The sequence below is a fragment of the Paramisgurnus dabryanus genome, chromosome 8 (assembly GCF_030506205.2).
Source record: "Paramisgurnus dabryanus chromosome 8, PD_genome_1.1, whole genome shotgun sequence".
NCBI classification, from domain to species: Eukaryota; Metazoa; Chordata; class Actinopteri; order Cypriniformes; family Cobitidae; genus Paramisgurnus; species Paramisgurnus dabryanus.
In genome coordinates this window covers 17,126,758-17,141,057 of record NC_133344.1, presented here as the reverse complement: position 1 = coordinate 17,141,057, position 14,300 = coordinate 17,126,758, and the positions used below count along the sequence as shown (strand labels likewise).

General features: G+C 38.2%; 1 long non-coding RNA gene across 2 annotated transcripts in view; it reads left to right on the top strand.

Annotated features, from left to right (window-relative positions):
• The window catches only part of LOC135770378 (uncharacterized), a 43,053-nt gene that overhangs the window by 27,814 nt on the left and 939 nt on the right, over window positions 1–14,300 (top strand). For both annotated transcript variants that reach the window (XR_010542612.2, XR_010542613.2), the window contains exon 3: window positions 13,855–13,941. This is a non-coding gene — a long non-coding RNA (uncharacterized lncRNA). The remainder of the gene's footprint in view (window positions 1–13,854; window positions 13,942–14,300) is intronic.

Here is a 14,300-nt window from a genome sequence, read left to right as displayed (position 1 = left end):
TCTAAAACACAATCGATCAAAGAATTGCGGAGGTATGACTTTATGAATCATTTGCAAATGTACGTCGCAATGATGTACATATGCGGAGACGTTCAGATGTGTGACAGCGCAAATTACTGAAAAGTAATTATTTTATTCTTCTTTGAAACAACTTCAGAATTATCGATCGTAGCACCATGATCAAAATAAACTATTAGGCTAATAATATTTTAACGGCTACACTTTTAACGTGGGTTTGAAAGGAACCTAAACTTGTCAATCATCATTAATCATGGTAAACGTCTCCGTGCCTCTGCGCCCAGCCGAAATTCTTCTGGCATCTCTCCTCCTTCACTGCGTTTTCCTTCGAGAACAGCAAGCAAAGTTCGTTTAGGTTCCATTGATTATTAAGACTAAGGGCCAGATTTACTAAACAGGGCAAATTAGCGCATGAGCGCAATTCCAAAAATGCGCTGATGGGAGTGGTGATATCTGCGGGTTATTTACTAAAAAAGCGCTAATTAAATAACACAGGCGCAACAGCTGATTTCCATAATGACCAACTAATCTACTAAGAGCAGCGCAAATTAGCGCATGGTTGCAAATAAGCAGAGATGATGCTCCTGCAGGTGCATGTGATATACAGGCCGATAAATAAAGGCAGAGAGACGCGTGAACTTATCTGGTAAAATGATCCTGGAAATCCTCTCCCTTCTACCATGCAGTCTCTGATTTCTGCGATGTCTCCTCCTAGCAACAACAATTGCAGCCATTTCGAGCGCAAAATGATTTAAGACATGCTTTTTTTCGGCGTTAAATAGTCGCGCAAATGCCATACATAACACATGCGCAAACATTAGTAAATCGCGTTGCGTGAATCATTTAAATAGCCTCCTCCCAAAATGTTTGCGTCTGAAAGGGAAACTCCTAGAAATGCATATGCAATCAGGTCAGTCGCAAAAAGAACTAGACCACACCTTTTCAGCGCTAATGATCCACTGCGCGTCTTTAGTAAATTCCGACATCGCTATTTACCGCCAAAATGATGGTTTACGCTGGCGCAAGCGCTTAGTAAATCTGGCCCTAAATGGGCAGGCAAACTAGTAAAAACAATGAAAGTAAAAAATATGGTTTTATAGTCTATAGAAAATATACTATAGTCTAAATAAAGCAATTATTAATTTTCCTAATGCATGGTTGTTATCTTTACTTCCGTTTAAAACGTACATTTCGAAAAGGAGGATTTTCAGCACGTTTGAACAGCAACTCAGCGACACCAAACCCCCCCCATCTCCCCCCGGTCCACGAATTTTTTTTAAAGCTGTAACCGGTCCGTGGTGAAAAAAAGGTTGGGGACCCCTGGTTTAAATAGCAAATGCATTTTAGTCCATTTTTGCGCCTATGGGCGTTCTGATGTAAAAACGAGGTGTGTTCAGGCGCATTGTTGGCGCGTTGCTATTTTGAGGCAACTAAATTAGACTACGCCATTGACCAACAAAAACCTGGTCTAAAGTCTAAAGTCAATGGCGCAATATGTTTTTTGTTATTTAAAGAGCGCGTTAGTAATATGCGTCTATAAATGGAACGACAACGCGGGTTTGCTTATCACATACATAAATGTGCAGCAGCACAAAAACGCTTTAAATATGAAAGATTAAAGGATTGAATGTAAAAGATTATTATTGAGTCTCTTGGACATAAATGAGGACCGATTATGAGACGTTAGAAGGCGCAAAGAGCTGCTTCACCTGCAGCCTGGTAATTAAATAAATGCTTTGCTTTAAACAAATGCATCTGTTTTTAAATGTTTTTTTAAAATGCTATTTCACGGATTTATTGTATATGATGACTCTGTACCTGTGGATATGGTGAGATGAGAAACATTTTTAAGTAATGCTTAAAAAACTGACGCTGTCCAAGTGCTGAAACGTGAGGAGAGCCGTTTGTAATTTCTTTATCTCCCGTTTGTTACAAATAAAGTATTTTAGAGTACAAACCTTTTCTTACATACTTGTAAATAATTTATTGATGATATTAGATAGCCATACATTTAAATCAATTACAAGCCTGCTTTTTTACTTCCATAACTAAAAGAAAATGGGTTTTAAAGGTTTTAATAAAAAAATAACAATTTCAATACAAGTGAAAAACAACACAATTATTTAACATTAATCTTAAACTGGGGATCTTCTTCCTCCGCTTAGTTTTTCAGTTTACAAAGTCCGTCATCTAAATAGGGATTAGACATAGCGCCAGCGCAACTTGCGTTTAAAGGGGATGAGAGCTGAGACTCACGTTGGTTTATTGGACGTTACGCCCAAAATGCTCCCATTACTCATTAAAAAAAGGACCAACCCTTTTCGACCATGCGCTCGGCGCACAAACCATTTTTCCCGTCGTTAAACTAGCAAAAGTGGATTCGGACACGCCCATTTAGACGTTGCGCTGTGCTCTTTAGACAATGCGCTTTTATCGTTAAAATAGGGCCCTATGACTAACACTAATACAATTTGCCCAAAATTGTACATTTTTTTGTTCCACCTTTTGTAAATAACATTTCTTGTAACCAGATCACGTAATTCAAGCATTATAAAGTTTTTTGGGTATCGTGTAAAAATTTTACATCTAGAAAAATTGCAATCTAAAGCTCATAATAAGGACGGGAAATGATCAAGACAGTGCCTGAAATCCAGAGGATTTGGCCAGGGCTTCAGCACACCTCGAGGGTCCCAAAAGCTTAAAGAAAGTGATGCAGAGATCGCTGTTCAGCTTTCTGGTTGTTGTGAGTTAAATTCTCCCAAGCAGCTTCGGGCTAAAGATCTCAGCTTTACAGACAGAGAGTAACAAGGATCTCAGCACCTTTCATGGAGGAAACGATATCTCCAACCTAACAATGTCATGGCCTAATAACGGTTTTTTTTTTAATTTACCGGGGGTGTGACTGTGTGACAGAGGAAGAATGGTGAAATGAATCTAAATCAAATGTCCTGTATAAACACAAGCAGCAGTGCCAAGATGTGACATCTCAGATTGTGGAACAGAAGAGAGCTGGGCTATCCGTGTGAATGGACTGCCTGTGTACCGATGAGCACAGCCAAATCATTATGAGATTAATGATGCACTGTTACAGCAGATACGGCATTATACTGTAATTGACCGTTTTTTCTAGGAACTGCAGTATGGTCATACAACAGATATGGCTTTATAATGTGAGAGACGGAGAGGTTATTTCCTGGGTGTGCTGTATGCGTTTGATTGTTTACATTTACATTTATGCATCTGGCAGATGCTTTAATCCAAAGCAGTTTGAGTATGTCAGTCATGGGCAAACTGTGACAAAAAATCTGCCCCTCATCCGATAACGCACACATTTTCTGTCTTTTTGGTTTCTTCGAATGTGTATACCACTTTGACATAAAACAAGGTTAAACTTGAGGCTTTAACTCTTTCTTCTGTTTGTCAGATCTGAGGGTAAAGATCTCTCACTTACTTTTATAAATCAATATCCAACTTATTAATTTACTGAAAGCTACCAGAACAGCCAAATAGTGTAAACAAAAGTGTGGACGGAAAAACAGGTCAATTTATGGATACACTGTTTCTGTATATACTGTCCAAAATCAAAGCTAATTTTGTCTAAACAAATGAAACGTACTCACAAAATCTCTTTCTCAAAAATCCCCCATTTAAAATCAAACAAAATAATGGTAGTAGCTTTAATAAGATTTTTAAAATGTTATTAACACCAACTTAGCCCTAAATGTAATTTCATTACTTGTGATAACAGTAATTCTGCTTAGCTCTATGATGTGATTGGCTGGAATTTGCGTTCATCTTCACAAAAACTTGAGTTCTTTTATTTGATTGGTTTAAAATCTTGCTCGGTTGTGTAATTCGATTAATTGGGAGTCGTTTATGACGACTTCTGTGAACAAAAACTCCCGCCTTCTTTCATTTTGATTTGTCAACATTTTAACACTGTAACTACGAGAGTGAAGAAAATAGCCTATGGGCCGCAGAGCCTGTGTCAAGGGTCGGTGGTTACGTTTGCGCTATTATTATGTTTTTTAATGCATTAAGCCGACAGGACCAAAGTGAAAGGGATTGGTGCTTAACGATGTGATTGGGCCACCCCAATGTCAATCGGGCCGCTGATCAACTGTCTGGATTTATGGGCCGTCAGTAACAGTAATACAGATTAAAAAAGTGTTTGACTCGGGACTTTCGGGTTGTGTCAGTACACTGTAAAAAAATCATGTCAACTTTTTTTTTATCTTGACAAGAGATGAGTTGCTACAACTTATAAAATGAAGTTAACTTTTTTCAACTATTTGAACAAAATATCTTTAGTTATAACCACTCAACTCTAGTCAAGATGAATAATAGTAAGTTGAAATGACTTGTAAATCTGAGTAGTTTTTTTTACAGTGTATGTTTGTACTCTGGGAATCAAACCCATGACCTTTTGCATTGCTAATAAGTCCCTCCAGAAAAACGTGTTTATGAGATCGCATGATTCAACACATAATCACCCAAAGTCCGCATATTTATGCAGGTGCCACATTTGTTCAAATATGCCGCACTTTCGCAGCATAAATTGCAGATTTCCCTGCGCAAAATATGCAGGGCTTGCATGATTTCATAACCCCGCGTTTTCGTAGCAAAAATCACATATAACTTAGCAGAAAGTTGAAAATGTTTGCATTTATTTCACACAAGCGCAGCCATGTGCCCTGTTGCTATGGGAACGTTATGAAGTAATTATGTGACGTGAACATCATTAAAAAGGTGTTCCCGCAATTTTTGCAATTTCCCGCGGGGTTTTTTTTCAAGTTCCCGCGGTTTTTTGCAAGTTCCCGCGGTTTTTGCAAGTTCCCGCAATTTTTGCAAGTTCCCGCAATTTCATTACATAAAAATCCCTCATTTCCATGCTTTCTTATTTTTTTTTAAAAACATGCCGCAAGATCAAGGAGTTTTGTCCACAACAATTACAAAAAACTGAGTTTTTCAGAAAGGGCTGGCTAATGCTCTACCAGGTGAACTGCAGGAACACATTAACCCATGATGACCTACAGTAAAAGTGAGTCTGTGATTTTAAGATAGGAATACACAAGCATTTGTGAATAACTTTTATGCTACTTTTTTGCCATTTCAGAGCATGACAGCTCAAGTCCCCATTCACTTCCATTAAACAGAAAAAAGTGACCAGTAGCATTAATTATTTATAGAAATGTATATACAGTAGGTCTTGGATAACATGAGTTAAGTGGATTTTCATTTTTGGGTGTACTGTTAAAACTGTGGCGTGCCCATTACAAACATCATAACCTCTGTGCAAAACAACTTTGAAAGCATGGAAATGTTTATGAATCGCTGAAAATTTGAAGAGGTTCAGCTGTTCAAGTTGTACAAAATTGGCCAATTCCTCCCCAAGTTTGTCCAGCATCCAGAAAACAATGAAAAGAAAAAAGCAAGGATCTATCAAGATTAGAAATTGCCAAATTGTTTTCTCTCCCCCGTTCTCTTCCTCCCTCGCTCCTCTTCATCTCTTTACCTCTTTTCTTTTCCTAACCACCTGCCATATAAATAACCTGTTAAAAATGGACACCTCAAATTGAGCTCTGGCTAAAACAACCAAGTCATTTCACCTCCCGACAACAATTGATCAATTGTAATTACCGACCTGCGGATTGGACCTGGAGTCTGCCTGCTGCCCCAGGGGGACCCAGCAGAGAAAGCAAACAGCAGTAACAGGTAGACTCCATAGGACAGAAGAAGAGCGAGTGGCTTTTAATTGCTTTGTGCAGTGCGTAATTGAAGGTTCAAGTGTGTTGCCATGAAGAGTGTGACTTCACTTGGCCTTGTCTAATTAATCCCGTCACACGATCCTTCTGCCTTCAATTTTCACGTTTGGCTCTCATTGTTAGGTGCGAATAAAGCTGGAAATATAGGAATGGTAACTGTATGCTGCTTGCTGAGAAAGATGCACACAAATAAAAACCATATGGAGGGAACCTGTTGTTTTGCATGCCGGATAAATGATTTTAGATCTCGTGCGCGAAGCAGCGTAAAATTGAATCCGTAATGCGCTGTTATTGTTGTTTACATACTGTATGTCTACGAAAAAGACGGAAGGAGAGAATGTGACATAAAATAATATTTTCCTGATCATTTGGGTTTGTTTTCACCCTTTGAACAGAATTGAAATCATATTTGTGATGAAATGATTTGGTGTTCAGAGAAATTTGTAAAGTTTACTTTCCTATGCATTTAAATCCTATAAATAAACAGGTCATTTTAATTTTGTACACTCTATTGAACTATAAACACACACACACACACACACACACACACACAATGATAAGTTTTTTTTAAAGACCATTGTAAATGGATTTACTGTTTCCTCTTGAAACTAAAACAAACAAAAGTAGAATACAAACTTTTAGGAAATTGCATCCCTTTGTGCTGTGCCGAATCCCCCCCAAAAAAACATAAAAAAACAATTTCATACTTAAAATTTAAATTAAACAAAACTATTAAATTATCAAATGCAGTGCTGTTAGTTGGTAGCTATATTTTTCTAAGGTTTGATTACACCGATTACTATATATTATTTTATTAAATGTCATAAAACTGGCACCATTTCGCACCCCTAAGTTTTGGGAACCACGCCTATATAGAGATAGTCTGTATTTTGTATCACAGTGGTTAAACATGATTATCTATTTGCAGTTCAACATCATCAATAGTTGATTTTTGGAGAGGAGATGTTTTCCAAAAAGACAAAGACAATCCTTTTTAAATAGTCAAAATGAGGAGTATTTTAACTTGCATGTTGACACTTAAAGGGGTCCTTATTATTATTTTACATTTTTTAACTTTAGTTAGCGTTTCAAATTGCTGTTTGAGCATAAACAACATTTGCCAAAGTTAGCATGCTCAAAGTTCAATTCAGGGGAGATATTTTCTTTAACAGAAATCACTTCTCATAAACTACAGGCGGTCGACTGAATAGACTACAAGTGGGCCTCTTTCTGGGTTAGTGACATCACGGACCCCAAACCCTGCCCTACGTAACAAAGAGGATGAGGGCATGTTGCGCTGCTTGTTATGTTATAGCAACATTCGATGTGAATTACAGTCCTTCCAGAAAACTGCAGCGTTTTTTTGTGATTGTTGAGAAATCCTTGATCTTGCAGCATTTTTTCGTAAAAAAAACCATGAGATGGAATATGCGGGATATTTATGCAATTTAATGCACTGAAATTGCGGGAACTTGCAAAAATTGCGGGAACTTGCAAAAACTGTGTGAGTTTGCACTTTGCAGCTTTTCAATGATGTTCACGTCACGTAATCACGTCTGTCAGGAACAGGGGACAGATAAACCCAAAAGCAGGCGATGTCGGGGGTGAACAGAAAAAACTTTAATAAATGACAAAACAAAGGCCCTCGAGGGTGCAAACAACATATAAAACACCGGACAGACTTAACAAACAACTAGACTTGAAACTGGATTAGTACACTTGACTACCACAGCAATTTACAAAACGAACGAGCACAGGACAAGAAACACAAGGGCTTTAAATAAGGGAGTAAATCAAGAGGGGAACAGGTGATAGGGATCAAATAATCAAAACCAATGAGAATGACAAGGGAGCGGGGTAAAAGAGATGAGGAAAACACGTGGCCTGATTTCAACACACCATGGCCACGTGTTCCCCCACAGAACATGGTACTGTCAGAATCCTGTCAAATTGAACTAGACATTAAAACAAGACAAGATTCTGACAGAATCCTGACACACGTCACTTCATAACGTTCCCATAGCAACGGGGACATGGCTGCACTTGTGTGAAGTAAATGCAACATTTTTCAACTTTCTGCTAAGATATATGCAGTGTTGGGGAAAGTTACTGTTAAAAGTAATGCATTACAATATTAAGTTACTCTCCAAAAAAGTAACTAATTGTGTTACTTAGTTACTTTCCATGAAAAGTAATACTTACCAGGGCTCAAGGCAAATAATTTTTTTTACTGGCCCGGGTTTTCACTGGCTCTGACAAAATTTTCACGGGCCCCAATAAAAAACTGTCAGTATCACATATTTAAAAAATAATAAATCAAAAGTCAAGTATAATTGTATACATATACAACAGATATGTTCCCAACTTTTTTGCTTTGCCTGTAAACTGACAGCAAAGTGTGCAAAATATTGCATTGTTTCTTTCGTTGTGTTTTACTCAAGTAAATGTCTGCTTCCAAGATGTTAAATAATATACATTGATATATTTTAGTGACTGAGGGTGAAGCACTGGCCCGATCGGGCAAGTGACAATACTTTTTACTGGCCCGAACGTCTTTCACGCTTGCCCGGGCAACCGGGCAGTCCTTTATGTTGAGCCCTGCTTACTTTTTTACTTTTTCTTCCTTGGCTGATGCTTGATTTCTTTCAGGCACCGCAGGTGTTTTTATGACTGAGAAGTTCTGCGTTCAGAAATTGCGTATTTCCATCGCAAAAATGTCAAGCTCTGGCCTCCCGTCTCTGTTTCTGACTCAAACTGTTCCCACTCAGGCCCGCACGCATAGAGTGTGTAATTCTACATTAATACATTCAGTTTAATTCAATATGCTATTTTTATAAAACAAATTAAATAAACTGAAAAGTAACTCGCATTACTTTTAAAAAAAGTATTAATGTGTACATTTAAAAAGTAATGCGTTACTTTACTTGTTAGTTTACAAAAGTAATATAATTACGTAATGCACGTTACTTGTAATGCGTTACCCCAACCAGTGGCGTAGCATCTGGGCATGCAGGGTATGCACGTGCAAATGGGCCCGGGCCAATAGGGGGCCCGGTCCTGGGCCCGCCCCAGCTTTTAATAAAAATTTTTTTTTTCTTTTTTTTCAATTTAATTTTTATTTGTGGCCGCAATAAATATATTTTTGTATGCATATCATGTGTAGTGATTTTTTATTGCTCCATAATGTCTAATTTCTCCATCATTTCTTGTTTGCGTTTATTATTTTTTTGCACTCTGCGGCTGCAGTAGACTACTACGCCATCATTTTTTTACATGACGCATCGCCGCGCCAAAAAAAAGAAAACACAGTGTGAGAGGTTACTATAGTGGCTATCTACATGAACATTAAGGATGGACAAAAATAAACATAAAAGTGGAATCTTAAAGAGAAAAGAAAAGGCGGAGAAGTTAGTCACGAGTCAAAAACTGCCCAAAACATTTCGTTTTTCTTAATTTAAATCTACCCTTTAAAGTAAAAAAATTTGACTACTTTATTAAAAGTATATGTTGTTAACAGAACTGTGCACCACAGTTAACAGTGCCAACGGGCAAGGTTGGGGGGGCTTTGGCTTAAGGGGGCCCGTAATTTTTTTTGCATATGGGCCCGGGACTGACCCCAACACTGGATATGTGACTTTTTGCTACGAAAATGTCGGGGTTATGAAATCCTGCATATTTTGCGCGTGGAAATCTGCAATTTATGTGGCGAAAGTGCGGCGTATTTGAAAAAATGCATCCCCCGCATAAATATGCAGACTTTGTCTGATTATGCATTGAATCATGCGATGGCATAATCACATGTTTCTGGAGGGACTCTAAATCCCTCTTATATATTATTCCTCTTTGCTTTATAAAAACACAGATATGTATATTAGCTCCACACGCAACATGCTGATTCGAAATCAGTTTCCCCTTGAAATATTGGCCTAATAAACCACAAAGGAGGCACAAGTGGTCTTGAGCACACACTAAATAAACACCCTATGTTCTTCTCAGCAGGCTCTAATGATGAGCTCTTTGGCTGACTTTCACTGGGAGCTTTTCTCTCTACACACTGTTTACACTGTTACATATGTCTGGACTCACAAGAGCGCTGGAGGGTTGTGGCCCGTCGTGGGCTGAACGATCTGCGCGAGAAGCACCGCGCAACAGTACGTACCACCTCACGTCCTTCTGTTCTCTTCACAGCACATCTGAAGAAGGCAAACTGCACTTCTACCAACACCCCTCCCTGATACCCATGTTGCCGTTGGACGTACGCCACCAATCACGAGCCAACCGAGTTAACACGACTTCCGTTCAGCACAAGGAACCATCTGTTTTTAAAGGAGAATTTCAGGAAAAGAAATAAATAAATGCACGCGACCCAACACGCACTTGCATATATACATAACGGGCTTATTTTCATGACCGTGTGGTCTTTAAAAGCATCTGTCGTGCGTGAGATTCAGTGTGACTGAAGTCTTGGATGGAGATTTTTAACTTCAAACTGCTCACACGGACAGCTGAGGATTTTTTACATTGCAATCTGGGAATTTGTTTATCATCCGATATACAACCAATGGCGCTTCATTCTCGTCACCTCTGTTTCGAGTTTTTTTTGCGCTTGTTGGTTTTATTAAAGATATGTGTTATAACCCCCTTGGCCTTTAAGGGTGAAGGCGAATCCATTTTTACTTCTTAAAGAGCCGAGGTGCACTTAAATAAATGCATTATTTAGTAGTTTTGACACGGGGGCCATACATTAACACAATGATCTAATTTCTGTATAAAAACTAAGTAACGTTCTGCAGAGAAAGAGACGTCATTATTCAGTGGACCTATTTCTAGGTTTCTTTTTTAAGGGATATTTCGGGAGCCAGGGGTGTAATAAATGTCTGACTAAATTTTCCTCAGTAACATTAGTCTTGACTCCACCTCTGCTAGTATATTTTCCAGCCAGTGCGCTGACAGGACTTCATCTGTGGAGATGACATGAATGCTCTTCTTTTTGTGTTGCTATTCTTTTTAGAAATGCATGATGGGACATTTTTTAAAGAAGACATATACTGAATTGTGGAGTTAGATTCACTGTAAAAAATATGCAGCATTTTTGTCAAATCAACATATATTTTTATGTACTTTTAACTTAAAAAAATCAGTTAGACAACTTGATTTTATAAGTAATGTTAATTTTTCACAAGCCAACACTTCTTGTTTAAACTCATTCTGCATTTTTTTTACAGTGTTTTTTGTGCCTAACACAATTGCAAGCATTTATTCAGGTTGTAACTGTTTAAAGTGCCACAGGGATACACATTTTTATAGGCAAAACCCGGACGCAAGTTAGCATTTAGCACTTCCGCTTCCATCGTCCTGAAGTCAATGGCTTTTTAATGGAGTTTTTGGGCCTTAAAAGGACTTTTTTGAAAATATGCTCATTTTCCATCTCCCCAGAGTAAAAAAATTTGTTTTTTTGCCGTTTTGGAATCCATTCAGCTGATCTCCGGGTATGATGGTACCACTTTTAGCATAATCCATTGAATCTGATTAGACCATTAGCATAGCGCCAAAAAATTACCAAAGAGTTTTGAAATTATGCAGCGCCTGAAAATAGTCCACTTGGTAAAAGCAGGGGACTATTTTTGGGCACTGCGTAATATCATTGCCCCATTGCAGCCATGGTACAGCAGCAAAGACCTTGATTATCACACCAGAATGAGAGTATAGTTCCTAACCAGATCGGCCTAGAAAATCACAACTTTTAATTTCTGTCTGTCTTAGTACACGGTGTAACTACAGAAGAGTCAAGTTTTAAATAGGAAAAATATCCAAACCCTCTGATTATTTTTTAGCGCAATGCTAATGGTCTAATCAGATTCAATGGATTATGCTAAGTTATGCTAAAAGTGGTACCGCCAGACCCGGAGATCAGCTGAATGGATTCCAAAACGGTAAAAATCAAATGTTTAACTCTAGAGGAGCTGGAAAATGAGCATTTTTTTCAAAAAGTGGAGTGTCCCTTTAAATAAGATTTTAAACAAGCCCAGGATATTTTTGCGTTTTATTCTCCAACACCAAACACACCAGTAATACACCCACTCGTGACTTTTTAAAGCTTATGCTTGTCTTAAAAAAGTGGTTGCCAACAAGTTGTTACATGAAACTGCATAGGTTGTTAGGAACTTTTAACGTCTCAAAAACAATGCAGCGTGGGCACAATTCCCAACAAAGATTCTTCCGCTGAGTATTTTATTAACATGGTTCATTAACAGGGAACACTTGCAGTCTTCTCACGAGTGGCCGTTGTTTCAGTGCCGACAGCAGACAACCCCCAGAGTTTGGGAGCAGAGAATCCTGACGATTTTCTAAGATTTCGATAACCTGTTTTATTTACTTTGTGGTTTTTCATTAATCAAATGTGGATATTTTTCTGTGTTGTGACAAACTCAGAACACATATTTATCCTAATATCTGATTTCACACACACAGAAGTTCAGTCACAACTTTTTTAATTGGTTGAGCCAAATATGATGTCAATAGAAAAAATGGGTGGTTTAATATTGATAAATACAGCATGTTTGTTTGAAAAGCCGTAAAGGTCCCGTTCTTCCTGTGTTTTTGAAGCCTTGATTATGTTTACAGGTCACAATATAACGTGTTCATGTTTCACATGTAAAATAATTCATAATTTTTAACACAATAATTTAGGGGCTGTTTACACTTGGTATTAAGATGTGTTTTCATCGATCGGATCACAAGAGACACATTACGACGAGAGAGACACATTACGTTTACACCTGGTATTTAAATCCGTCTCTTTTGTCCACTTTCGACCGCTTCTGTCATGAATACTGTGAGGGGGTGGTCTGTGAGACAGTGGGCGAGTCTCTCTCCTGTCATTCAAACGCGAGCGGGAGTAATTATGAGTTTATATGGACGCAAACTAATATTATGTCGGAGTCCGCTGCTTGTTTAGCAAGTATACATGCTGCACAGTGTTTTGTACGTGTGTATGTAAGAGCTTTCTCTGAATTTTCAGCGCAATTGATGAAATAGGATCGCGCAACTTTCACATGCTTTCAAAACGAAACTACGGATATCAGCCGCTTAAGGTTTATCAATGAAAGGCTAAAAATAGCACTGTTCACCGTATGTTCACGCCAGAAGTAAAAAAAAGATGAAAAAATTGTGTTTAATACCTCAGATTAGATAAATGGGCGGAGAGAAAGTGGTCGCGTGTGGCTGTTCGAACACATTCAATCACATATTCGTTCCGCAACTCCAAACCGATCGAAAGTGGTTTCGACTACCTCTGGATGTGGTTGAAAGTGGACGAGCTCAAAAAGTTTTGAACACCGTTTACACCTGGCATTAACGTCGTCCACTTGTGATCCGATCAACAAAAATGCATGTTAATGCCAAGTGTAAACAGCCTCTTAGAAATACGTAACGAGTTCTGATTGTGTAGTTTGTTTAGTGTGTTGTGATTCGACAGCAGCTTAGCTTAGCTAGAGTCATTTGAACCAAAGCTGGCGACTGACGTATTTCTGTGGGCGGAGTTTAGTCAAAAAACTGTTCTACTAACGTAATTAAAGCAGGAAATAGAGCGTTGTAGTCCAACCCGGCCATTCGCTGTGGGCTTTGAAAGGGGAATTCTGTTAAAGAAAATATATCGCCTGGCAGTTAACTTTGAGCTTTATTATTTTACAGGTATTATTTATGCTATTATAGCTACATTACATACTAACTTACGTTTGAAAAATTTTATCAGGAAGAATGTGACCTTTAAAACATTTTAAGTTTTAAGTTAAGCCTTGTAATTAAGGCAAGTGTGTAAAAAAAGTAACTTTAATTTTTTTTTCAAATAACTTGACTGAATTGCATGTTATCAACATTTAAAATGTTTTCATTATTTCAAAGACATATCTGATACTAAAGGGTTCAGTTCAACACAGTGCTCCTTAACCCCCTTCTTTTGTCCCTGTCTACTCTACTGTCTCTCTCTCTCTCTCTCTGTTTCTCTGTCTCTCTCTCTCTGTCTCTCTGTCTCTCTCTCTCTCTCTCTCTCTCTCTCTCTCTCTCATGACAGATGGGTTGGCCAACCTCTCTCATGACAGTATAATGTGGACCTGTCTGTGCTTGACAGCACGGCAAAGATCAAACGACATTCTGGAAGGTGAAGAGCTTTTCCTTTCGCCAGGTTCGCTGTGTGACGTGTGCCATTTGCAGCCTAGCTGACCATGGACGGCTTTAAAATGCTTACTACCCAGTTTTGTGTATAAACGATAGCATTGAATGCTTATAGTGTGTGTGTGTGGCTGCTAACGTATTGTTTGCACATTATCATATTCATGATAATAATGGATATGATCATTTTAGCTTGCTCTTTAACATTAGGATAATCAGGTCATGTAACAAAGTATTAAACTAAGTAACATCTGCAAACCAAAGATGCCAGGGCATTCAAGTTCACGTTTAACTTAATGCATTCAAAATTTAATTTTTACAATTGCAGGTGTTGCTTAAAGGGATAGT